The sequence below is a fragment of the Onychomys torridus genome, chromosome 3, assembly GCF_903995425.1.
Source record: "Onychomys torridus chromosome 3, mOncTor1.1, whole genome shotgun sequence".
NCBI lineage: Eukaryota > Metazoa > Chordata > Mammalia > Rodentia > Cricetidae > Onychomys > Onychomys torridus.
This window is the reverse complement of record NC_050445.1, coordinates 81,939,862-81,967,484: the sequence shown is the minus strand read 5'-3', so window position 1 is coordinate 81,967,484 and position 27,623 is coordinate 81,939,862. Positions and strand designations below refer to the sequence as shown.

Below are 27,623 nucleotides of genomic sequence, written 5' to 3'. Positions count from 1 at the left end.
CCAAACAGGAGATCTCAACTTTCTGGATTATGTAGAAGATGTGGCAAAGGCAGACATTGGACCAATGAATGCAGAACAATAAGAGACATACAAGGCAACCAGTGGGAAATGCCTTGAGGGGACCTCTCATAGGCCCCCAAATCTAACATGGTCCAAATATTTCCAATCATTATAAAGGAAATTCCAGGACAATCAAATAACCCAGTACCTAACATAAGAACAATACTGCTCTGAATGATAGTACAACTTTGAGAGATGAATAAAAAATTCCAAAACACCATAAAACAGATATATTGGCAGACTTCCATAAGTGAACAAAGACCAAAGCTTAAATGCTAATTAATAGTATTGTCTTTAAAGGATTAGTGGACACAGGTGTGGATGTGACTATAATTACACCCAAATCATGGCACCTGAATTGTTTTTTTCAAGAGGTAGATGTCCAATTTCTAGGAATTGGAACCCTATCTCAGGTAAAACAAAGTTTGAGATACGTTGAATGCATAAAGCCAGAAGGACAAAGAGGAAGACTGAAGCCATATGTGGCAAATGTAGCAGTGAATCTTTAGGGCCAAAATCTGTTACAGCAGTGGAATACCCAAATTAAAATTCCTCCAATCTCAGGAGTGGAACATAGACCAATTCATGTGTCTGGGAATAATATTATAAGATACTATAAAAAAAACCCCAGCCATCAACCACTCAGCCTGTACATAATCAGAAGTGCCAATGGCTCTAACTTTAAAATGGCTAACTGATAAACCTGTCTAGGTTGGACAATGGCCTATGACACAAGAGAAACTACAAGCTTTAGAGTACCTGGTTCAGGAACAGTTAAATGCTTAACACATTGAAGGATCTACCAGCCCTTGGAATTCTTCTGTATTTGTTATTTAAAAGAAATTTGGTAAATGGAGAATGTTGCCAGATCTTAGAGCCATAAATAAAGTACTTCAGCCTATGGGATACAGAATGGGGTGCCCTTACCCTCTCTGTTACCTAAAGAATGGCCTATTATAGTTATTGACTTAAAAGACTGTTTCTTTACCATACCTCTACAAGAAAAGGATAGAGAAAAATTTGTCTTCACAGTATCTACTTATAAAAATTCCCAGCTAGTCAGGAGATATCAATGGAAGGTCCTTCCACAGGGAATGTTAAATAGCCCTATGCTGTGCCAATGTTTTGTGCAAAAACCATTGGAAATAATTCATGCAAAATTTCCACAATCTATAATCTATCATTAAATGGATGCTGACCAAAAGTTAGGTACCTTAGAAAACATGTTTGAAGAAGTAAATAAAGTTTTGCCTCACTGGGGTTTACAAATTGTTCCTCAAAAAATACAAAGAGGAAATTTTATTAATTACTTAGAATATAAGATAGATCTACAAGAAATTAGACCACAAAAGCTACAACTCAGGAGAGACTGATTGCAGACTCTTAATGATTTTCAAAAATAGTTAGGAAGCATTTCCAACTTATAGAATTAGAATACCTAATTAGAATACCTAAAGATGGACTAGTAAATTTGACCAGTACCCTAAAAGGGGACAAGGACTTAAATAATCCAAGAGGATTATCAGTTGAAGCTGAGAAGAAATTGGCTCTAGTAGAAAAGAAAATGTGAGCAGCACATGTGGATCAGGTGAATCCAGAACTTAACTGCTTTATGGTAATACTTCCCTCCAGCCTTCCCCCATAGGAATTTTGATGCAGAGGGAAGATATTATATTGGAATCAATATTTCTACCACATAAACCAAGTAAGATGTTAAAGACTTATGTATAAAAGATCTCTGATTTAATTCTAAAAGGAAAATTAAGACTTTGTCAGTTGACAGGAATGGACCCAGTAGAAATTGTGATACCTTTAACTAATGAGAAAATTTCCTCTTTATGGAAAAATAATGAATACTGGCAGAGAGCCTGCAGTAACTTTTTGGGAGAGATTCACAACTGTTATTCCCAAAGCAAGAGAATAGAATTCCTAAAGAGAATGGGTCCTTCCTCATATTGTACAGCAAAAACTAATCTCTGGAGTCCCTACATTCTATACTGATGCAAATAAATCAGGAAATGAAGGATATAAATCAGGAGACCTAAATCAAGTGGTTCAAAGCCCCTACAGTTCTACACGAAAGACATTCTTTTGTACAGAACTACATAGGTCAGAAGGACAAAGAGGAAGGCTGAAGCCATATGTGGCAAATGTAGAAGTGAATCTTTAGGGCTGAGATCTATTACAGCAATGGGATAACCAAACATAATGTATGCCATTCTTATAGTACTAATGGACTTCACAGAACCTCTCAGTATAGTTACTGACTCTCAGTATGCAGAGAGAGTTGTTTTATATATTAAAACTGCTGAATTTATACCTGATAACACAGAATAAATCTCATTATTTATAAATTACAGGAAATCATAAGAAATAGGGAACATCCTATATATATTAACACACATCAGATCCCATACGGGTCTGCCAGGTCCTCTGGCCCAAGATAATAATGAGATTGATCAGTTATTAATAGGTAATGTGCTAGAAGCCTCAGAATTTCATAAGAAACATCATGTAAATAGCAAAGATTTGAAAAAGAACTTTTTCATCACTTGGCAATAAGCTGAGGAAATTGTAAAAGAAAAAAAAGGTCCTACTTGTTCCTTCTATAACCAAACTCCATTACCTGTAGGAAGTAATCCTAAAGGTGCTGTGGGATATCTTTCTGTATGCTGTGAATATGTGTTACTCTGATTGATTGATAAATAAAGCTACATTGATCTATGGCAAGGCAGGTGGGAAATCCAAGCAGATATACAGAGAGAAGAAAGGAGAGGAGGAAGAGATGTCAGTCACCACTGAAGGAACAGCAAGATGCCAGCAGACTGGTAATTCCAGGGCCACATGGCAACTTATAGATTAATACAAATGGGTTAAGTTATAAGAGCTAGCTAGCAAGAAGCCTGCCATAGGCCATACAATTGATAATTAATATTAATCCTCTGAATGATTATTTTATAAGCAGTGGAGGGACCATAGGACTTGGAAGAACCAGAGGAATGTGGGACTGCAGGGCTGGGTGGGACCTGAGAAAACTTACAGCTACATAAAGGTATACAAAGAAATGAAATTTGGCAGGTGGATGTGTTTTATTTTGCAGAAGTTGGTAGAGAAGAATTACAAAGCTATAGTTACCCATGCTTGTCATTTCTATCGTTATATTAGTTAGGTTCTCTAGATTTACAGATACATATGTTAGATGGATAAGTCATCTTCAAACACTTCATAGACCTAAAAAAGAACATTTAAATGTTTTGATAACTTAGAATTCTGTTGATGTGAGACATGATTGCTCCTGGCAGCACCAATCTGATCCCAAGAAAATGTTGGGCTTCTAAGACATTTCCATTTGGAAGTTTGTTTTCTTCTTGGCACTAACTGCCCTACTGGGCAAAGAACTGCCTTTGCCTCAACTGAGCAAGCATGACACAAGGAAGAGTGACTACTGAATTCTGCCAAGACAGAGTAAGATGGTCTTTCAAAATTTCTGCTTCTGAAAATGGTCTGTCAGATATTTTAGGCCTGTAGCCAAATTGGATGCTCCTAAGATGTTGAGAAACTTTAGGTGACTGTCCAGGCTGCCAGCTGTTTCTGTCTATTCTCGCAAGAATTTTAGAAATTGCTTCCTTGAATTTTCCATTTTCTCAGATATTATTATTTTCCTTCTCAGGTCTTTGATGGAGTTGAAGTTACAATCTTCTCATATCTTAGCTAGAACATATTAATACTAGTGTTAGAATCTTCAGGATAGAACAGCTATTACAGTAATCTCTGTAACATGCCATTTACCTATGATCAGGACATTTCTGGACACTTAGCATGTCTTGTTTGATGTTGTTTTTGTTGGTTGTAATTCCATTTTTGTTTATGTTATCACCCTTTGTTTTTCCTGGACAATATTTGATGATAATTCTTATTGTATATAGTTTGCATTAAGATTAGAACCTTCTTACATAGACAAAAAGGGTAAATGTACTATATTTGCTCCGTCCATTACTTGGGCTATAGGGCCTAAAGGAGGTGGTGCTTCCTGCCATTGTAGGTGACCTCTTATAAGAGAAGGGAGAAGGGTCATGTGCCTCTTCTCCCTGCTCCTGCCTGCGAGGTGGATTTACTCCTGGTTAGATCAGAGGACGACTTCAACTGTCTACTCCACTCTGTATTCATAAGTGTATTTACTCAATTTATATCTTAATAAATTCTGTTACCCATTTAATAGACTCACATGGGTTGATTATAATAGTTTCCACAAATGAAAAACTTTTATGCACAAACACAGAAAGCAAAAATTTCTAAAAAGTTTGAAGAGAAGATGATAAATCCACAGTGGGATATTTTGATAAACTTCTTTCATGATTTGTAAGATAAACAGACTAAAAAAGTTCCAAAGGATTTGAAGAACATAATCAACAAAGTTAAGTTAATTGACATTTATAGAATTTACATCCTACAAAAGGATAGATGATCTAAGCCCATAGAATTCTTACAAACATCAATTCAGTGATAAAAAGCCCAACTAAATTCATCACAGTTGGGATTTAAAAAGCTACATCTTGATTTGAAAAGACAAGAAATCAACAATAGAGAAATAACCAAAAACTACTTGGAAATTAAATAGATACTTGAAATGAAAATTAAATAGAAGAAATGAAATGTTTACTTCATTGTTCTCCCGAGACACTAATTAAATTGACAATACTAGAAAAAAAAAAAAAGATATATTCTCATACTAAAAGGGGAAGTGGATGAGATGAGAAGGTTGTTTTTGGCAGCTGAGTACTTTTGGAATTTTCTTGAAGCTGGAAGCAGTTGGCATAACGGCAAATGATGAAACTAAGGAAGAGACCACAGCTGAGAACATGAGACAGGTAACCAGATGTGAGGCCAGACTCAGACATCAGGACAGCCAGACAGAACTGTGGTGAGAGCATGATGTAAGGTGTCTATAGGAGCTATTGACCCGTTCATTCCCACTTCCATGATCACAGCTGATCCGGAGTTTATGGCCCAGGAAAAAATTAGAGAGATTTCTCTTAGAAATTGGGCAAATTGTTAGAGAACTAAGACAATCAGTAAGTACTGACCTTTAAGGGCAAAAGTCTCCTTGTTGGGGCATTTTTGTTCCTTAGCCCAGTGGTCAGCATACTACTTGCTCATTCTACAGAGAAGCTCAGCAATTAATAAGCCATATTTAGGGTTTATCAGGGATTAATTTCTCCCCTATTACGAGTTTTGAAGACAAAATTAGAATTAGAAACTACTTGAGGAAAGCTTGTGTCATGAGTGAGAGCAAGAAAAGAAGAAGGAGGAGGAGGCAGAGGAGAAGGAGAAGAAGAAAAAGAAGAAGAAGAAGAAGAAGAAGAAGAAGAAGAAGAAGAAGAAGAAGAAGAAGACGACGACAGAAAGAAAGAATGAGAAATTACTCAGCAACTGGAAGATTTTAAAAAACACAATAGAATAGAATTCAACCTGTTCTCTTTGACATACAGAGAAATTTATGATTAAGATCTTATAAAGAGTCAAAGATGTCACAGATTCTAAAACAAAAGGAGTTTCAAGAAACATAAAACTTGTCAGAGAAGAAAGATGTGAAGTCTTAGAGTAAAAAAGTTACAATGTGCTGAACAGGAGGAACAAAAATACATGATACAAGTGTCACAAAACTGGAAAACAGTACAATGATTCTTTAAATATTCTAAGGAAAAAATGTTCTCAACCTAGGTTTTTACACCGGGACCAACTGTTCATCAAGTGGGAGGCAGGGTAAACACACTGGCACACAACTCAAAGGTTATCATCCATACATCTCTCCTTAGGACACAGTTAAATAAATGCAGATGAAGAGGAACACAGGAGATCTGAAGCAGTGGCTCCACACCTGGTAAGCAGCTCATAGATACCAACTTATGGAATGTACAGTGTGGCTGGAGACAAATGGGGACAGCATGGATAGGATGAGGGGCTCTAGAAAAAAAGTTGGATGAAACAGACACTAAGTTGATGCTCAGAAAAGACAAGGACACTGGATAACATCAAATAATGGAAGACAAAAAGGCAATTACAACCAGGAAAACTAAAACTGCAAACAAAACAACAATGAACTAAACAACTAATGGATGATCAGAAAAACGAGTCCATTAACCACAGTGCTAAAAATACATAGAGAAGGAAATGTAATCAAATATACCATGTGGCCCAACTTGGATGACATTAGCAAATCATATCAACATACAGGCACTTCATACATTTCCAACTTTTTGATTAAACAATGTACAGATTAAACAATGTACAGATGATTTGATTATGCTTTCAGGACATGTCATATAGGAAGTCACATATTTCCTGCATCTGGTGAAGGAGTAGAGGCACTTTCCTGCTAGTGGAATCAAGAGAAAGAGAGAGCAAGGGTTAATGAGTGAAGAAAACGGAAGACTTGCATGAACCAAGGAGCTCTGTCAATATGTCCTTGATCGTTAGTTAATTAGAGATTATGAAACTCAGGTAGGCTAAGAAGGCAGCCAGAAAATGGGTGGGATAAGCTCCCTGAGACAACATGGGGAAGGGAAGGAGAAAATTTAATGGCTGTAGGGTATGTTGACTTAAGAAAGAACTCAAGTGTTTAGTGCTTCTGTATGACCTGTAGAGTCCAGATGGTTCTCACATGTGGGAGGTGCTGATGTGCTGATTGATGTGTTTTTCAGCAGGAGGGGCCACTGCAAGAAAAGGTGAAGAGATTTTATATAATCAAAGCCTGTAGGGAGACATCTACCCACTGAATGAATAGAGAATGCAGTTGACGCTAGAATATATATTGTTGAAGTTGGGGGCTACTCATTAGAGGAAGACAGCAACTTCTTTGAGAGCAATAATCCTGAGAAAAGAAGACAGATATTATATTGCTGAAGGCAGTATGGACATAGCTCCCTGAGGTGGAGACTCTTCAAGTGATGATGTCACGTAAATCAGGGAGCTGGTACCAGTGCTATGAAGCCAACCAAGTTTTCTCCTGTAAGGGCCACTGGGGAGCTGAAAGTAGCAGGGAAAATTGGCAAATGAGGGAAAACTGCCCTTAGGGTTGTTTTTATGGTAAAATACATATAGCTAAAATGTACCTCTTAGGTTATTTTAAGTGTAGAGTTCTATACTATTAACTACACTCATAGTGTTATGCAGTTATCTCCACCATACATCTCCAGCACTTTCTAATGATTCCCAACTAAAACTTCATACCAGTTATGCACTACCTTCTATTCATCTTTCTCCCAGTTCTTGCCAACTACTGTTTAATTTCCTTTTCTTCAAATCTGCCCACTTTAGGAACCTCATATAATAGGATACATATGGCATTTGACCTTTTGTGACTTGCTTAGGGTTATTCAGCAGGAAACTTTCAGAGTCATGGTTTGTGATGGTTAATTTTTTCTGTCACCTTAACTGAACTTAGAACCATGTAGGAGACACACTTTTGTGTGTGTGTTTGTGACCTGTCCTCCCACAAACCATGAAGCCAAATAAATCTCCTTCTTACATTGTTTCTTGTCAGGACTTGGTAAGCACAACAAGAAAAGTAACTAACACATGGCTTATCTGTACTCTAGTATAAATCAGACTTTTCTAACTGCTTGTTTTATGTTTTTTTGAGACAGAGTTTTTCCATGTTGCCCTGGATGTCTGGAACTTGCTCTGTAGATCAGGCTGAGGCCTTGATTTCACAAAGATTGCCTGCCTCTGCCTCCTGAGTGCTGGTATTAAAGGCATGTGCTACCCTTGCCTGCCCAATTTTCTAACTTTTTGAAGCTAAATAATATTCCATTGAATGTAAATATTACATTTTGCTTAATTGTTCCTTTGTCTATGGATGCTGGATTTGCTTGCTTGTTTGTTTATTTGTTTGTTTTGTGTGTGTATGTGTTTGTAGTTTTGGATAGTGTCACTATAAACAAGCACATTTGAGTCTTTTTTCTATTTCTTTTTGGTGTATACCCAGAAATAAAATGCTAGACTATATATTCTGTATTTAATTTCTTGAGGAATCCTCATGAGATTTTCATAGCACAGTATCATTTTCCAGTGCCACTAATAATGTGCAAAAGATCTAACTTATATATATCCTTGCCAGAACATATTTTTCCATTTTTGATAATAATCAATCTACTAAATATAAAGTGTTATCTTATTATAATTTTGATTTGCATTTCCTTAATGGCTAATGATTTTATCTCCTCATGTGCTGATTGGTAAGTTGTCTGTATTTGGAGAAATGTCCATTTAAATTTTTCTAATTTAAAAAGATCAACATTTTTGCTTAATTATAGAAATGAGATATTCTAGTTGTCAATCCCTTATCATATTTAATAAGAACCTACATTTTCTTCTTGTTTTTTCCTGTCTTGAGAGCTCATTTCTTTTTGGTTTGAATAACATTCCATTTTCTGTGTATACTATAATATATCTACCAATTCACCTATTAAAGGACAAAATGGTTGTTTCCAGTTTGGGGCAATTAGTAATAAAGTGTTTTTATTTGTAAAGATCTTTATGAAGGTTTTTAGTATTATAAAGTCCAATGTGCCCATTTTGTCTTTCATTGCCTGAGATGCTTAAGAGTCCAAGACAAGTTTTTCCAAGCTCTAGAGGCAGAAAGAGAGGTGGCAACTATTAGTTGGTATGTTGATGACCTGTTTTTGTTTTTAATAAGTAGGAATAAAGATAAGACTAGCTGTAGAAAGTGGAGGTTCTCACTCTGTCGTTCTTGAATGACTGGATTTTTTATTGTGTACATTTAAAATTTTCAACTTGAAAAGATGGTAAAAAAAATTTAGAATAATAGAACAAAAACCCAGGTAAACATTTATGGGATGCTGTTCCACCCTGAGAATCTGCCTAGGGAGAGAATGAATATCTATTGGACCAGGATTGAGGAGAGGATCTGAGACTTATGCTAATTTTGTTCTTCTCAAGCATATTAAAAACCACCATGCTGGGAGCAAGAAACTCATAAAGCAGCCATAGTAAGTCTGGGAAGTTAAATGGAATAAGAAACCTACAATAGAGCCATGGTAAGTCTGGGAAGTTAAATAGAAAAAGTCAAAGTGTAAATTTAAACTGAAAGTCATAAAGAACAAAGCAGAGTTTCAGAAGCCATCAGTGTTGCCTCACTACAAGATCCTGGATGCTAATTCATTGATTGGATGTTCTCTTCACAGCTCAGGCTCCATGAGAGAAAAATTAAAGGTGCTCTTAAACTGGTATTTCCCCTTATATTTAAGAACAAATATTATATTAGTACTAGACTAAAACTCAATAATGAAGACAGGTTAGATGAAAGCTCAAAATGAAAACTGTGCTTTACACGTTTGTAAAGCTCCAAAATGAAATGTGGTACATAGCCCAGTATTCAGAGTGTAGTTATTTTTATTTTTGAAAAGTTAAATGAGTTATTCTTACATTCTTGCCCTGATTTATAGCCAATTTGTTTTCTGTTGTATTGGTGCTTCTAAGAAGGTTACAATATTTTTGTCAGGAAACATCAGTTTGCACTTTATTTTGAATTGTTCAGTCTCTTTTTATGGTGCTCAAGACACAGCACTTATGTGATACTCCTTATATATCTGCTGGCTTGTAATAGACTTCAGGACTAGTGTTCCAACATTCACATTGTTTAGTCATTCTTTGCTCAGAAACCTTCATTGACTAATGTCTTTTTAAAAACATTTTCAGTGAGAGGCTATTTGTTATTGACTGAATATTTGTGCTCCCTCTCTATTTATATGTCAAAAACCTATCCCCTAAAGTAATAGTGGTAGGTGATTGGACCACAAGGAGAGCCCTCTTGAATGGAATTTATATCCTAACAGAAATTACTGCACAGAGCTCCAACATCCTCCCACCATAGAAGGACCCTATTAGAAGACAACCATATGACAACCAAAAAGTCATCCTCAAACATCCAATCTGCTGGTGTTCAGAGTTTGGACTTCTCAGCCCCTAGAAGAGTGAAAAATAATTTCTACTGTTTATAAGCCATTTAGCCTAAGGCACTTTGTGATAATAGCCCAAATAGATGGGCACACCTTGGCACTTTTTATCTGCTTGTTTATAAAGCTACTCAAATGTCAACTCTTAAAAACATTCTATTTAGAACTGCATAGGGAAGTGGTTCTCAACATAGCTAACTTAGCTAATGTTCCACCCACTTAGCTAACTGCATCCATATCCCCAACACTCATTTTCAGTTTAACTGTAATAAACATCTGTGAACCCCAACTCCATCCAGCATATATTAGATATTGGTTCTTAACAGATTATGTGTTCTTATTTAATCCTCAAAACAGTCTTGTAAATGGTGACTAATCCTGGTTTACAAATGAAAGATTTCAGATTCAGATTTCTAGTCAGCTGGCAAAGGACCCACATACAGAGTGTAGGGTAGGGCCATGAGCCTGCCTGCATCCTCCTTCCATAGCTATTGTTCTTGCACTTGGCATTTCACAAAATTTCCAGACCTCCTTGAGGCTTATTGTCTGTTTTAGTTTGCTTGTCCTTATTTATCTAAGCTAGATACATTCTGTATTTAGGAAATGTATTGTCTATAAATCCATTGTGTAGGTGGTAATCTTCCTCTGGACACTTCCCATCCCCCATCACCTTATTTCATCTGTGTGGACCTCACCAAAGAGACAATGTGTAAATCTTCCAGTCTGGAACACAATCCCTGGAACTTCCTGAGAAAGTATCTTCTGTTTATTAGTGCAATGACTGGTATCTGAGGTCCCTAGAGATCTAGATGACCATCACTGGAGAGAAAGGGAGAAAGAAAACCTCAGCCCTACCTCCCAACCTCTGCTGTGGGGGCTAGAAGTCACGAATTGCTGGCCAATGATTCCATCAGTCACATCTACTTGATGAAGCCTAATTTTGAAATAAACATGAAAGGGCAAAGTTCTGAGAGCTACTGACAGCTGAGCACAAGGAAGTGCTCCTGGAGAGAGCACGATGACTGCCACCTGTCCTCTACCTTGCCCTGTGAATCCTTTCCATTTCTATGAATTGTAATACCCTTTATAATAAATGGGCAAACATTCGTTTTGCTGGAAGTTGACACTATGTTTGAGAGGAAAGGCACCAAATATCCCTTGATTTAGTAACCCCTTCTCTTGGTGGAGTCCTTACTAAGCAGTCATCAACAACAAAGACTCATGCATGATTTAAATACTGAACAAAATTAGGACAGACTCTCTCAACTAGGGGTAGCTAAATTTTGGTAGAATCAGAACAATAGAGAATCATCTAATTATACTCAAGTTACACAATGTTCAGACAGGTAAAAAATGTCAGATAATAAGAGTTATGGGTTAAATTTCATTTTTGCTTGAAATAAGACTAGTAAAAATATGCCAATGTTAGCATCAGTAGTATGTGTTATTTTAGCTAGTTTATAGTAAGAATGCATTAATTTTATACTCAGATACAAATAAGTATTATAGAAAGAAAATAATTCCATATGAGCCAAATACAGACTTGAATTTAGGATTGCATATAAAAATCAATGTCAAAACACACAGCACTGTTGATTGCTCACAATGGTTCAAGAATTGAGAGGATAAAAATAAGCTTGCAAATACAGAGAAGAGCAGCAGAAGGGACCACATTTATCGCCAAACCTGATTCTCACTGGCACCATTGTATTCCAGGGTTGCCTAAGGCCAGACCCTCGCCTGTATCTTGTAGCACAGCAACAGTTGGATCTTCCCCAGAGGTTCCAGGCTACTGTTACTGCAGGAATGGAGGAGATGTGAGAAAAATGCTTCGCTGGTACTAGGTCAGCTGTTTGGATGCTCACATTTACCAGCTGTGGTAGCTGACCTTAAGAGCTGGGTTTTTCAAAATTCAGCATGTCAATGAGTCACCTGGGGACTTTTGTATATGCATGTGTATGTATTTTTACATGTGTATGGACATAGAGGTAGATGTTGAGTATCTTTCTCAGTTGTTTTCCGTGTGTGTGTGTGTGTGTGTGTGTGTGTGTGTGTGTGTGTGTGTGTGTATGTATGTATGTATGTATGTATGTATGTATGTATGTATGTGTGTGTATATTACCAGGGGTCAAACACAGGGTTTCATGTATTCCAGGCAAATTTGGCTAGGATGGTTGGCTAGTGAGCTCTGGGGATCTGCCTCTATCTGTCTTCAAAGTTCTAGGACTACAGATGCACATTCAGGCCTTTGTAAGTGGGGGCAAGTCAGTGGGTCTGGCATGGGCCTAGAGCTTGCATTTCTAACAAGCTCCCAGGTAAATACTATGCTGTAGGCTCATAGACAATACTTTGAAGAACAAAGGCTCACAGAAGGGAGGTCTCTTGTCCAAAGGTGTAGAGCTGGTGAAAATAGAGGTGGGATAATCTCTACTTTTTTTTGGACTGCTTCAAAAGAGCAAAACAAATATGAGAAGAAGAAGATGAGAAACATGGCTGCCTACATGAAGCATTTTCCATAGCTGCTTAGGCTGCTGTTAATGTTTGTCAATTATATAGTCTGTTATGATTTTAAGGCCTTTCTATAACTATTCATTTGCTAATCTACCAATTTTTCTCAGAGTGGCAATTACCACTGTCTGTGCATTATGGTCCAGGTAGTTGTATACAGTGTCTCCAGAACCTCTCAATAACTGATGGCAGAATTTGGATTAAACTCAAGGTGCTTGAGATAATGCACAAGAGATACAGACATGTTTGAGGATCTAAATCAGGACCCATGTCCGAGGTCTGGCCTGTGTATATCCTAGTGTCAGGTCTTTAAGGCTCAAAGAGTGATGTTTATTAGAAAATATAAGTGGGAAGAAAGCCCTTAGTTAGAGATGTGTTTTAGGCAATTTATTTGCTTTCCAAGTCAGAATGACAAAGTCCTGGGAGGATCACATTTGGTAACGTATTGTTCATCTTCCCTCCTCTCTCTCCCCCATCCTGCCATCCCTCCCACAATCCCCTTTTTGTCTACTGCAGTTGTACTTAGTAAGGGGCTTTGTGCTCACCTATTGCTTTCTTTCTTGGCTGTGACTCCAAAGGCAACGTTTAGCTTTAGACACAATGGGTTTGAGAAGGTGATTGGTCACCTCAGTGGCTTGTTGATCCGACACTACACACATCTGGATCAAGGAGAGCCCTAGGCTCAGGTAAAAATGTGAACCTCGCTGAATTGCATGAGACACTTCGGGAAAGTATAAGGGTAAGAGTTATTTCACACAGATGCCTGTGTTTGTTAGCACAAATACACAGGGCACCCACTATCACAGTCTCTGGCCCTTTTCTTAAGAAATGAGACACATCTGAGTTTTCTTGAGCTTTCATTCATGAAGAATCTTGTAGAAATCTTAGAATATATTTTTCTTAGTGGGAAAATAGGAATCAGACAATATTATGACTCTGGTATGACAAACCTTGGAACATCTGGGAGAAATAGATATAGCTCAGATCTGAGGTTTGGCTCCAAATCTCAGAATGTAAGTTCTTTGCAGATTCAAAGTATACCTTAGGCTCTTAGGTCATAATGTAACCGAGACTGACCCGTCAAGACAGCAAACACCTGAATTGGTTCTTTACTCAGTGCTGTGACTGGTTTATTTTGGCTCATGCTTGAGGATCTATTGTGGTGGGAAGGTATAGTAGCAGGAGCATCTCTTGACTGTGGTTGAAAGAACATAAGGCTTCTTGCTCACATCTGTAAGAACTGGGAAGCAGAAAGAAGGAGAATGCTCACACTCAGCAGGCTTTCTCTTTTTTATTTAGTCTGGGCATCCAGCCCATGGGATTGTGCCATCTGCATTAAAGGTAAGTATACACACACACATGCACATATGTGTGTGCATGCACACACATTCCTAAATATGTTACATACAACCTGCTCAGTCTGTATAATGCTACCTGTATGTATGTTTTCAGAGCTGACTATTTGGTCTTGGATAACCAGTTGGTGTGCTCTTCCCTGGGGAAGACTCTCCTTCTCTCAGTATTCCTTACTTGCCTGAGCTCTTTGTCTAGGGAGAAGGCCTCTAGAGTTTCCCCTCCCACTTTGGAATGTCTATTGGTGTACCCCTGTCCAAGTCATGTGTGGTAGAGAGGCCCACATATTGACATCACGTTTTCTGTAGTCAGAAGGAACTGAATCTTCTTGCTAACAGTGACATTGGAAATGCTCAGGTTTTGCCTATGTATTGACTGAATGACAGCCTAACTAAGGACTCAGGTAAGGCCTGAGTGAGCACCACTCGATTAAACTACTTTGGGATCCTCACTGTTGTTGCTTGAACACAAAGTGTCCTTTATAGCTCCAGAAGAGGTCATCAGGTCCCCTGGAGCTGGAGTTACAGACATTGTTAGCTGTGTTGGGAACAGAATCTGGGTCCTCTGCAAGAGCACTAATTGCTCTTCACCACTGAGCTATCTCTCCAGCCCTTAAAATGTCCAGTTTGGTATTAGATGTCTAAACTGGACGAGATCTAGAGCATTAGTCCCACTGGACTTTGGCTCCTTGCCAGACTCCTAAGAGAAGGGCTAGTTTATTTCCAAACTCTAGATGCATATAATTTAGCTATTAGCAAAACCTCCTGTGGTGATATTTCATTTGTGCTGAAATGTGATATTTTACTTATATGTTAATAAATAAAGTTTGCCTGGAGATCAGAGGTCATAGCCAGCCATAAAGAGAAGTCAGGCAGTGGTGGCCCATGCCCTTAATCTGATTACATGGCATGCAGGGTCTCTGTGTGTTTAAGAACACAGCCCAGAGTGGTGACACACACCTTTAATCCCAGTACCAACCATAGAGACCTGGAGGTCTGTATAGACAGTCAGTGATGAGGAAGTGAGGTGGCTGGGCTTAGAGCTAATGAGAAGGCAGAACAGGAAGGCCATAAAGGTGCAGGTCAGATAGGAAGAGGCTCTCTTGGGAAGCTATGGTGATGTGGTGATCTAAGGTTACTTGGCAGCTATTGCTCTGATCTCTATGGCTTGCACCCTTGTATTTGGCTTTGTGTTTCTTATTTAATAAGACTGTTTAGAATTCATCTACAAACTCCCACTCTAGAGTGTAGACTTTCCTCAGTTTATGTATTTGACTGTTATCATTTTTTAATTTTCTAATTATAGAAAATTTTCAAAGCTTTGTATGAAAAGAATTCTGGATAGGGTGAATGCTACCCTAACACTACAGACAAGATTCTGATGTGTCAAGTAAGTGACTAGCACACTTTCCAAATGTTACTTTTATTTTATTTGCTGTTTGTTTTTGTAGAGAGAGAGTCTTGCTATGTAAGACTTTAACTCATGGCAATATTCTTGTCTGTCTCTCGAGTAGTGGGATTACTGACATAAGACATGCTCAGTTCTAAAGTTGCTTTTTATTAGCAATGCATGAGTAATAATGAGTAGAGTGACATGATGAACTGCCCTGGAGTGGCCACTTAAAATGAACAGAAAAATGTTGCCTTTCCTGGTCCCTATACTTCAGCTTGTGCTTTAAAAGCTGTTTTTCTCCAGGTCAAATTTAATATATTTAAGAGCTTTAAAAAGTACATACTCTCTTTTCTTCACTAGAAAAAAAGACACAATTCTTAATTCTTTTTAACCAGGATTATTAGATTTTATAGCACTTAATATAATATGTCTATTATACTCTAATGAGAGAATAATGTTTTAGAAATAATGAAATTATGGCAGAAGCATTTAGACATAATTATATAGCCAGAATAAAATTTTCAATTAGGCTTTCATTATATTGCAATTAACTCTTCATTTAAACACTGACATTAGTGTGGCTAGTTTTACTTGTTTCTTGCTTTGTAAAAATTGTACTTTTTTTCTTTTTGTTTATATAGTCTGAGGAGGTGCCTAGAAGATTAAATTGAAATATCACTGATTTTGAAAAAACATGAACAGAATGTAAAAGAAAACATATTTCAAATTACTTTATTAATTTTGTGTTGTATGAATTATCTGTTACTGTTTGGGAGGCAGAGGCAGGTGGATCTCTGTGAGTTCCAGGCTAGCCTGGTCTACAGAACAAGTTCTAGGACAGCCAGGACTGTTACACAGAGAAACCTCGTCTGAAAAAAAATATATAATAAAAATAAATAAACAGAAAAAAGCCTTCATTGGCTAAAGCACTTATAGTCACATGGATGGGCTCCTGCATGAACATGGTACACAGAAACTCATGCAGGCACACACACATCACATAAAAATAACAAATAAATAAACCTTAGAAAACAAATCCCAGATTCACTCATTCTTTTCTCTATGCTCCAGGCCAATTCACTACAGAAAACCAATGTCCAGTGCAGTAGACAATTGTGTCTGTCTGTCCATGTGGCTCCATAAATCTAAATCAATAGGTTAAAATCATCTTCTCCACAAAGAAGCTTGTTCACTCAGTATCATTTTTGTCACAACCATATAAATCTGCACTGGTCTTGAAAAATAAAAGGGCCAGGCAGTGGTGGCACATGCCTTTAATCCCAGCACTCAGGAGACAGAGGCAGGCAGATCTTTATGAGTTTGAGGCCAGCATGGTCTATGTGGTCTACGTGGTCTACAGAGCGAGATCCAGGAAAGGCTCAAAGCTACACAGAGAACCCTGTCTCAAAAAACCAAAAAAAAAAAAAAAAAAAAAAAAAAGGGAATTTTTTATTCTTGTTCATTAGAAAAAAATCCATTTCTTAGCTGAACTAGTTACACTGCACATACTCAATAGGCATGTGGGGTGGTAGTTTGGCTCTGGACAGCACAGATATAGACTATTTTCCTCACGGCAGAGCAATCTAACAGATTAACACTAGCCTAAATGTTGCTTTTGTGTCATCTTTGCATAACATCTCCAGCCTTCTCTGTAATTGTTCCATGTGCAAATGTAATTAATAAATATATGGTAGTCAAATCAGAACAGAACACATTATATACATGTGTTAAATTCTCAATCAATAAAAAATTCAGAACAATCAAATCTAATAAACTTAAAATCAAGAACCCACCAGCACCCGATTGGACTAAGAGGTGAGTCTTTATCCTCATATCCAAACGCCCCAGCCCCTAGGCTTTGGGCCCAGGGGCACAACCCTGTGCCTCTACACCACCAACATTGCAGTCTCAGTTTCAGGCCAGTTGGCAGGCAGACTTCCTGCTGACAGGTCAGACTACCACCATCCACCATGTGCTAAGACTAGTGCCAATTGGACTAAAAGCTGCTCCCTGAGACAAACAGTCCATCAGCTCCCATTGGACCAAGAGTATTGATCAGACCAAGAGAGGCTCCCTCAGACACAGACACTGCTTGCACCAAGTGGAGAAAGAGATGGGTAGATGCCAGTGCAAATACAGTCAACAACATGAAAACCAATATGGCTCCACCAGAACCTACATCAGCAAGACCTGAACATCCCAACACAGAGGAAACAGAAGATATTGACCATAAAAATGACTTTAAGAAGATATTAGAGATCATAAAAGAGGAAATGAAAAATTCCCTTAAAGAAATCAAGGAGAAGTCAAACAAAAATGGGAAGAAAACAGTAAATCATTTGAAAGCCAGAGAAAGCAATTAAACAAGTGAGGGAAACAGTTCAAGATTTAAAAACTGAAATCGAGACATTAAAGAAGACACAAACTGAGGGAGTGCTGGAAATGGATAATCTGAGTAAATGAACAAGAACTACAGATGCAAGTATAACTAACAGAATGCAAAAGATGGAAGAGCTGATCTCTGGCATTGAAGATACAGTAGAGGAAATAGATTCATCAGTCAAAGAAAACACGAAAGCCAACAAAGTCATGACCCAAAATGTCCAGGAAATTTGGGACACCATGAAAAGACCAAACCTAAGAATAATGGGGATAGAAGAAGGACAAGAATACCAACTCAAAGGCACAGAAAATATATTCAACAAAATCATAGAATAAAACTTTCCCAACCTAAGGAAGTAAATGCCTATAGAGATACAAGAAGGTTACAGAACACCAAATAGACTGGATCAAAAAAAACCTCCCCTAACCACATAATAATTAAACCACTAAACAAACAGAATAAAGAAAAATATTAAGAGCTGCAAAAGAAAAAAGGCCAAGTAACATATAAAGGCAGAGCCATAAGAATAACACCTGACTTCTCAATAGAGACTCTGAAAGCCAGAAGGTCCTGGACAGATGTTTTGCAGACATTAAGAGATCATGGATGCCAACCCAGACTATTATACCTAGCAAAACTCTCAATCAACATAAACAGAGTAAACAAAATATTCCACAATAAAACCAGATTTAAACAATATCTCTTCATAAATCCAGCTCTACAGAAAGCACTAGAAGGAAAAATCCAACCTAAGGAAGTTAGAAACACCCATAAAAACACAGGCAATAGATAGTCCCACACCAACAAATACCAAAGAAGGGAAATACAGAACACTACCACCAAGAAAATAACAGGAATTAACAATAACTGGTCATTAATATCCATTAATATCAATGGTCTCAATCTCACCTATAAAAAGACGCAGGCTAACAGAATGGATAAGAAAACAAGATACATCCATTTGCTGCATACAAGAAACACACCTAAAGTTCAAAGACAGACACTACCTCAGAATAAAAGGCTGGGAAAAGACTTTCCAATCAAATAGATTTAAGAAGCAAGCTGGTGTAGCTGTCCTAATATCTAATAAAATAGACTTCAAACTAAAATCAATTGAAAGAGATCAGGAAGGACATAATATATTTATCACAGGGAAAATCCAACAAGATGAAGTCTCAATTCTGAATATTTAAGCCCCAAATACAAGGGCACATACATTCGTAAAAAAAAACATTACTAAAACTTAAATCACACATCAAACCCCACACACTAGAAGTGGGAGACGTCAACACCCCACTCTCACCAATGGACAGGTCTACCAGACAGAAACTTAACAGAGAAATAAGGGAACTAGAAGACATTATGACTCAAATAGACTTAATAGATATCTACAGAATAGTCCACCCTAACACAAAAGAATATACCTTCTTTTCAGCACCACATGGAACCTTCTTCAAAATTGACCACATGCTTGGTCACAAAGCAAATCTCAAAAAAAGATACAAAAAAATTGAATTAACCTCCTGTGTCTTATTGGACCACCATGGCTGAAAGTTAGATTTCAACAACAACAAAAATTACTGAAAACCTACAATCTCATGGAAACTGAATAGTGCCCAACTGAATCAGCAATGGGTCAAGGAAGAAATAAGAAAGAAAGTAAGATTTCCTACAATTCAATGAAAATGAATGTACAATGTACCCAAACTTATGGGATACCATGAAAGCAGTGCCAAGAGGAAAATTCATACCTCTAAATGCCCACATAAAGAAGAAATCTCACACTAGTGACTTAACAGCACAACTGAAAGCTCTAGAACAAGAAGAAGCAAACTCACCCAGGAGAAACAGATGCCAATCAAATTGAGGGCTGAAATCAATAAAATAGAAACAAAGAGAACAAAGAATCAATGAAACAAAGAGTTGGTTCTTTGAGAAAATCAACAAGATAGACAAGCCCTTATCCAAATTAACCAAAAAGCAGAGAACATCCAAATTAACAAAATCAGAAATGAAAAGAGAGACATAACAACAGACAATGAAATCTAGAGAATCATCAGGTCATATTTCAAAAATGTGTACTCCACAAAATTGAAAAATCTGAAAGAAATGGACAATTTTCTGGATAGGTACCCCATACCAAAGTTAAATCAAGACCAGATAAACTATTTAAATAGACCAATATCCCTTAAGGAAATAGAAACAGTCATCAAAAGTCTCCCAACGCCCCCCCCAAAAAAAAATTAAAAAAAAAAAGAAAAAACCCAGGACCAGAAGGTTTCAGCACAGAATTCTACCATATTTTCAAAGAAGAGCTAATACCAATACTCCACAAATTGTTCCACACAATAGAAACAGAAGGAACATTACCAAATTCTTTTATGAGGCTACAGTTACCCTGATACCCAAACCACACAAAGATGCAACAAAGAAAGAGAATTACAGACCAATCTCCCTCATGAACATTGATGCAAAAATACTCAGTAAAATACTGGCTAACCAAAACCAAGAATACATAAAAAAAATATCCACCATGACCAAATAGGCTTCATCCCAGGGATGCAAGGGTAGTTCAACATACAAAAATCTGTCAATGTAATAATACACCATATAAACAAACTGAAAGAAAAAAAACCCCACATGATCATCTCATTGGATGCTTAAAAAGCCTTTGACAAAATACAACCTTTCATGATAAAGGTTCTAGAGGGATCAGGAATACAAGGAACATACCTAAACACAATAAAGGCAATTTACAGTAAGATGACAGCCAACATCAAATTCAATGGAGAGAAACTCAAAGCTAAAACCAGAAACAAGACAAGGCTGTCCACTCTCTCCATTCAACATAGTATTTGAAGTTCTGGCTAGAGCAGTAAGACAACAAAAGGAGATGAAGGGGATACAAATTGGAAAGGAAGAAGTCAAACTTTCCCTGTTTGCAGACAGTATGATAGTATACATAAGTGACTCCAAAAGTTCTACCAGGGAACTCCTACAGCTGATAAACTCCTTCAGTAAGGTGGCAGGATACAAGATTAACTAAAAAAAAATCAGTAGCCCTCCTATATACAAATGATAAATGGGCTGAGAAACACCACCCTTTACAATAGCAACAAATAATATAAAATACCTTGGGGTAACTCTAACTAAGCATGTGAAAGACCTGTATAATAAGAACTTTAAGTTTCTGAAGAAAGAAATTGAAGAAGATATCAGAAAATGGAAAGATCTCCCATGCTCATGAATATGTAAAATGAACATAGTAAAAATGGCAATCTTACCAAAAGCAATCTACAGATTCAATTCAATCCCCATCAAAATCCCAACACAATTCTTCACAGACTTGGAAAGAACAATACTTAACTTTATGAGGAAAACCAAAAAACTTAGGATAGCTAAAAGAATTCTGTATAATAAATCAACCTCTGGAGGCATCATGATCCCTGACCTCAAGCTCTACTATAGAGCTATAGTAATAAAAACAGCTTGGTACTGGCATAAAAATTGACATGTGGACCAGTGGAATTGAATTGAAGACCCTGACATTAATCCACACACTTATGAACATATGATTTTCGACAAAGAAGCCAAAACTGCACCATGGAAAAAAGAAAGCAACAAATGGTGCTGGCATAACTGGATGTCAACATGTAGAAGATTGCAAATAGATCCATATCTATTCCCATTCACAAAACTCAAGTCCAAGTGGATCAAAGACCTCAACATAAATCCAGTTACACTGAACTTGATAGAAGATAAAGTATGAAGTAGTCTGGAATGAATTGGCACAGGAGACCACATCCTAATATAACATCAGTAGCACAGACATCAAGAGTGACATTTAATAAATGGGACCACTTGAAAATGAGAAGCTTTTGTAGAGCAAAGGACATGGTCAATAAGATAAAAATACAGCCTATAGAATGGGAAAAGATCTTCACCAACCCCACATCTGACAGAGGGCTGATCTCCAAAATATATAAAGAATTCAAAAAGCTAAACTTCAAAATACTGAACAATCCAATTATAAAACAGGCTACAGAGCTTAATAAAGAATTTTCAACAGATAATCTCAAATGGCTGAAATACATTTAAGGAATTGCTCAACATCCTTAGTCATCAGAGAAATGCAAATCAAAACAACTCTGAGATACCATCTTACACCTGTCAGAATGGCTATGATTAAAAACACTGAAGACAGCTTATGTTGGAGAGGATGTGGAGCAAGGGGAACACTCCTCCACTGTTGGTGGGAGTGAAAACTTGTACAGCCACTCTGGAAATCAGTATGGCAGTTTCTCAGAAAGTTAGGAATAAGTCTTTCTCAAGACACAGCTATACCACTCTTGGGCATATACCCAAGGAATGCTCAATCTTACTACAAGGACACATGCTCAATTATGTTCATATCAGCATTATTTGTAATAGAATCTGGAAACAATCTAGATGCCCCTCAACTGAAGAATGGATAAAGAAAATGTGGCACATATGCACAATGGAGTACTACTCAGCAGTAAAAAACAATGACATCATGAAATTTGCAGGCAAATTGATGGAAATAGAAAGTATTATATTGAGTTATGTAACCCAGACTCAGAAGGACAAACAGTATGTACTCACTCATAAGTGAATACTAGATGTGAGGGAAGGGATGGCCAGACTGCAACCCACAGCTCCAGAAAGGCTAGCTAACAGGGAAAGACCCTAGGAGGGACACATGGATGACCCTGTGAAGGAGAAGTAGATGAGATCTACTTGGGCGGACTGGGTGTGGGGTCACTGGCTATAGCATGAATCTTAAAAGTTCTTAATAATAAAATCAAACCTGGAGCCAGGTATTGGGGTGAATGCTGGAAGATCAGAGAAGCAGAATAAGCCACAACTTCCTCACCTTGCCAATTCCTCAGCTGATCCTGTTTCCTCAGACTGGAAGCCTCTGAATTTTCATCCAAATGGATCTCAGGTAAACTGCTGCTAAAAGCTGAAAAGCTTAACCAGGCTCTAGTTCCTCATTCTCATGCCTTAAATACCTTTCTGCTTCCTGCCATCACTTCCTGGAATTAAAGGCTCTTGTTACCATGCCTAGCCATTTACAGTGTAGCTTTGAACTCACAGTGATCCAGACAGATCTTTGCCTCTGGAATGCTAGGATTAATGCCACCATTTTCTGGCTTCTATATCTAATGGATGTTCTATTCTCTGAACCCAGATAAGTTTATTAGGGTGCACAATATTTTTGGGGAACACAATATCACCACAGGTGGCAAAGGGCAAGGAATGGGTGATGAGAACATAGGGAAATGGGAGGGTCAAGCTGGAACAGGGACAGAGTTGGAGGGCAGGGAGGGAGATACCATGATAGATGAGGACATCATGGGGATAGGAAGAGGCAGGGTGCTGGGGAGGCTCTCAGGAATCCATAAGGATAACCCAACCTTGGTCTGCTGGCAGTGGTCCAGAGGGTGCCTGGACCAGTCTACTTTGGTGACTGGTCTAGCTGTCATCATAGAGCCTTTGTCCAGTGACTGATGGAGGCAGATACAGAGATCCACAGCCAGGCACCAGGCTGAGCTTTGGGAATCCAATTGATGAGATAGAGGAGAGATACTACAGGCAACGGACATGGAGATCATGATGGGAGGACATGCCAAGATGACTGGCCATACTAGTGGAAGCCCATGAACTGTGGACTGATGGCAGTGGAGCCCCCATGGGACTGGACTAGGCTCTCTGGATATGGAAGATGGTTGTTTGGCTCAAACTGTTTGGAGGGCACCCAGGCAGGGGAATTGGGATCTGTCCCTGGTGCATGGGCAGGCTTCTGGGAATCCAGTGCCTGTGGTGTGACACCTTGTGCAGCCTTGGTGTAGTGTGAAGGGGCTTGGATCTGCCTAGGCTCAGTGTGCCAGGCCCTGCTGACTCCCCATGGGGAACCTTGATTTGGGGGATGTGGGGATGCAGGGTGTCTTGGGAGAGAGGGCTAGGGAAGAGGGGTATCTGTGGGTGGTATGTGGAATAAGTAGAAAATTTCTTAATAAAGATAAATGAAAAAAAAAAACCTTAAAATCATTTATCTTTTCTCATCAACACATGGGTATGGCATTTTGGCTTCTTTTATCCCAGTCTATATTCTAGGCATATGTAAATATAGGTAAGTCATGCAGTCTCATTGTATTAGAACATTTTTATGCCACTGATTCTGTGATACTGCTTTTTTTGTGATACTGCTTTTAACTGCTATGTATTATTTTATCATAAGACATTCTAATGTTATTTGGGCAATTTTATACTGACGATGTTGTGTCAAACTTCAATTGATATTATAATATTATACTAGGTAAATTTGTCCTCTTCTGTAATTGATTCTCCCAGAATCAGAACTTTTAATAAAATTAGAATTCGACTGCTAGGGTCTAAGAAATTGCCAGTTTGCAGGATTTTGATATAAATTCATACAGTCACCCAGACAACATATATGCTTATAAAACATCAGCATGATTTTAGAAAAACTATTTTTCTATCTCATCAACTCTGAATTTTTTTGTCCATTTCTGGATTCTATGCTATTTTGATATACATTTATTAATAAATGAGGGTCAGTATTCCAAATCCTCACCAGTGGCATTTCTAGGAGGTTTTGCTTGACCTAATATAGCTGTCAAATGATTTTGTAAAGGACCAGTTATGCTTGATAAAATACTTTATATGAGAAGAGTATGTGTGCATCACATCCACATCATACAAGAAAGCCACTGCTGAGACTTTTCATTCCAAATTCATCCTTACACTTGTTTGAATACTTAAATTTTATGTTTTAGTTATTTGGAGGCCAAATAACTTTACATTATGTGTATATGTATATGTCTGTGTGTGAGTGTGTGCATGTGAGCGTAGGTGCCTGTGAAGGCCAGAAGAGGGTGTCAGATCTCCTGAAGCTGGACTTACAGCTAGTTGTGAACTACCTGTTGTGGGGGCTGGGAACTGAACTTGGGTTCTCTAAAAGTGTAGCAGGTGCTTTTAACTACTGAGTCATCTTTCCAGCTCCTAAACTTACAGGTTTTAAAGTAAAAAGATAGTAAACTAGAGGCTACAATTTTCTGACTTCACATTTGCTCAAGTTTATAGGCTTCTGCTGAAGTGCTAAAATGCCTTAGGGAGTTTTCAGTTCTTTATGGACCAGGGATATTAGTCTTTTGTTTAAAGTTTTTCTTTTGATCTCGGTCTTTGTCTTTAGATTGAACATGTAGTAGAAAACAGTTCCTAAGCACACATGTCTAAGGGAACACAAAGCAATGGAGCAAACAATGAAGTCATTCATCTGTCATCTGTCTGCACAAAATGTTACTCTTCCATTTTTTTTTTCACTGATCTCTGCTCATCTTTTGGGCTCTTGGTGTTGCAGCAGTAGCCAGGCTCAGACTCACTGTTTCCTTTCTCTTTGTATTCACCAGTTGGCAAATATTATCTCTTATTCCAGGCTTTAAAAACATCCATAGCCCAGGGACTTCTCATGCCTACCTACAGTCCTCCCCCTTACACTTAGCTGCAGACTCTCATATTCAATCACTTTGGAGGCATACCTCAAGTGTAACATATCTATGAGCAAATTTCTGATGTTTTTCTCTCTCAAACCACTTAGTTTTCCCAAATCTGAAAATCATTCATCTGCCCGAGCTAAGAAGCAAAAAGTAAAAACCCAGGTGTTATTTAACTTCTGTTTTCCACGTTCTACTTTGGATCCTTTAGCAATATTTGTATAATCCACCTGTAAAACTAAAATCTGATGACTTCTTTCCACCTTCTCTGTTATCACTGGTCCAAGCTGCTGCAATATCTTACCCAAACTATAGCAATCACCTCCGAATTGCTTTCTCTTATTTAGCTTTTGTTACCTCCATTAGTTTTCCATGCAGCAAATGGAATGGCGATCCTTATAAACTTTAAGCCATGTTTTGTCAGTCCTCTACTCAAAAAACAGTGAGGCTTCACATCTCTTTCATAGCTAAGGCAGAAACTCCAGAGTGGCTGGGCAGAACTGATTACTCTGTTGTCCCAGCTCACTGCTTTCCCATCTCCCCACTCTGCTCTAGTATACTCCTGCTTCGAAGATGATGCTCCAGAGTCAGCCGTGGGACATTTCAACTTGCTGTTTCTTATTAAAACCCCTCTTTCAATACTACCTGGCATGTATTGCCGCTTTCTTTCTTTCAAATGCCACCTTCTTAGAGAAGTGCACAGCCCACCCCAGGCCTCTTTCTATTCTGCTCAATTATTCTCCAAGGTATATCACCATCTGACACATTATCTATTTACCTTTAAAATTTATTCTTCATCTGATTTTCATATTAAATATTTCCCCTATTCTTCTGTCTGCCATGATATCCCATGGCGCAGAGGTCTCTGATGTATATTTGGTATTTGCATAGTGAATACTTTTGTATGTCTTCTCCTGTGAACTTCTGAAATCAGCCACTCTCTTCCCTTTTCAGCTTTCAAGGTTTCTTCTCAATGGTTTATATTTTGAATATGTTAATTTGTTGTTGGAAATGGCTATAGTCAGGATTTAAAATGTCCATATCTTAAAGGTCCTTGGGCTGGTGATATTGGAGGTATGGAACTTTAAGAGGTCCCAGGATCACTGAGAACATTCTCTGAAGGGGTCTGTGGACCTTGGCCTTGTTCTTGTTCTCCCCCTATTTTTTAATTACCCATTTGAGAGTTTTATATAACATTTTTGATCATATTCACTCCCTTCCCTCAACTCTAGATCTACCCCCTTTCTCTAGCCACCCAACTTTGTGTTCTTTAATATATATATACACACACACATATGTACACAAACATGTATAAAAACACATACATAATTGGGAGCGCTATGTGACTTGGGTTAAGTGGAAGTTAGGTCTCTTTTTTTGTGGCACCTTCTAGGCAGTCTGCTGTGTCAAGATAAAGCTAAATATCTCTTTTCCTGCCACTGGCTATCAGAAACTCATCAAAGTGTACAATGAGTGCAAGCTTCGTAAGTTCTATGAGAGGCACATGGCCACAGAAGTAGCTGCTGATGCTCTGGGTGAAGAGTGGAAGGGTTACGTGGTCTGAATCAGTGATGGGAATGACAAACAAAGTTTTTCCATGAAGCAAGGCATGTTGACCCACGGCAGAGTGTGCCTGCTGTTGAGTAAGGGGCATTCTTGTTATAGACCAAGGAGAATGGGAGAGAGGAAGTGCAAGTCTGTTTGAGGATGCATCATGGATGCTAATCTCAGTGTTCTTAACTTGGTTATTATTAAAAAAAAAAAAGGAGAGAAGGATATTCCTGGACTGACAGATAATACTGTGCCTCATTGGTTGGGACCTAAAATAGCTAGCAGAATCTGGAAAGCTTTTTAATCTCTCTAAAGAAGATGATGTCTGCCAATATGTGGTCAGAATGCCGTTAAACAAAGAAGGTAAGAAGCCCAGGACCAAAGCACCCAAGATTCAGCGTCTTGTTACTCTACGGTGTCCTGCAACACAAACACCATCATATTGCTCTAAAGAAACAACAAACAGAGAAAAACAAGGAGGAGGCTGCAGAATATACTAAACTTTTGGCTGAGAGAATGAAGGAAGCCAAAGAAAAGCGCCAGGAACAGATTGCCAAGAGACGTAGGCTATCTGTCCTCTCTGAGAGCTTCTACTTCTAAGTCTGAGTCCAGTCAAAAATAAGTCTTTAAGGGTAATAAATAAATTATCATACCTTAAAAAAATACATATATTTTTTGGGATTATAATCTAATTACATCATTTCTCCTTTCCTTTATACCTTACAAAACCTTCATTGTTATCCCCTTCACTATGATTTCTTTTAAATTTATAGACTCTTTTTCATGAATTGTCATTACACACACACACATGTGCACACACATACACACACATACACTTCTGCTCTTAACATTCCATTGTTG

The 27,623-nt window shown here is 38.0% G+C and overlaps 1 protein-coding gene and 1 pseudogene across 5 annotated transcripts in view; one reads left to right on the top strand and one right to left on the bottom strand.

The window, feature by feature from the left end:
- Positions 1 to 27,384, top strand: part of LOC118579460 — a 35,877-nt pseudogene extending 8,493 nt beyond the window's left edge.
- Positions 1 to 27,623, bottom strand: part of Lhfpl3 (LHFPL tetraspan subfamily member 3) — a 520,977-nt gene that overhangs the window by 176,845 nt on the left and 316,509 nt on the right. The window lies entirely within an intron of this gene.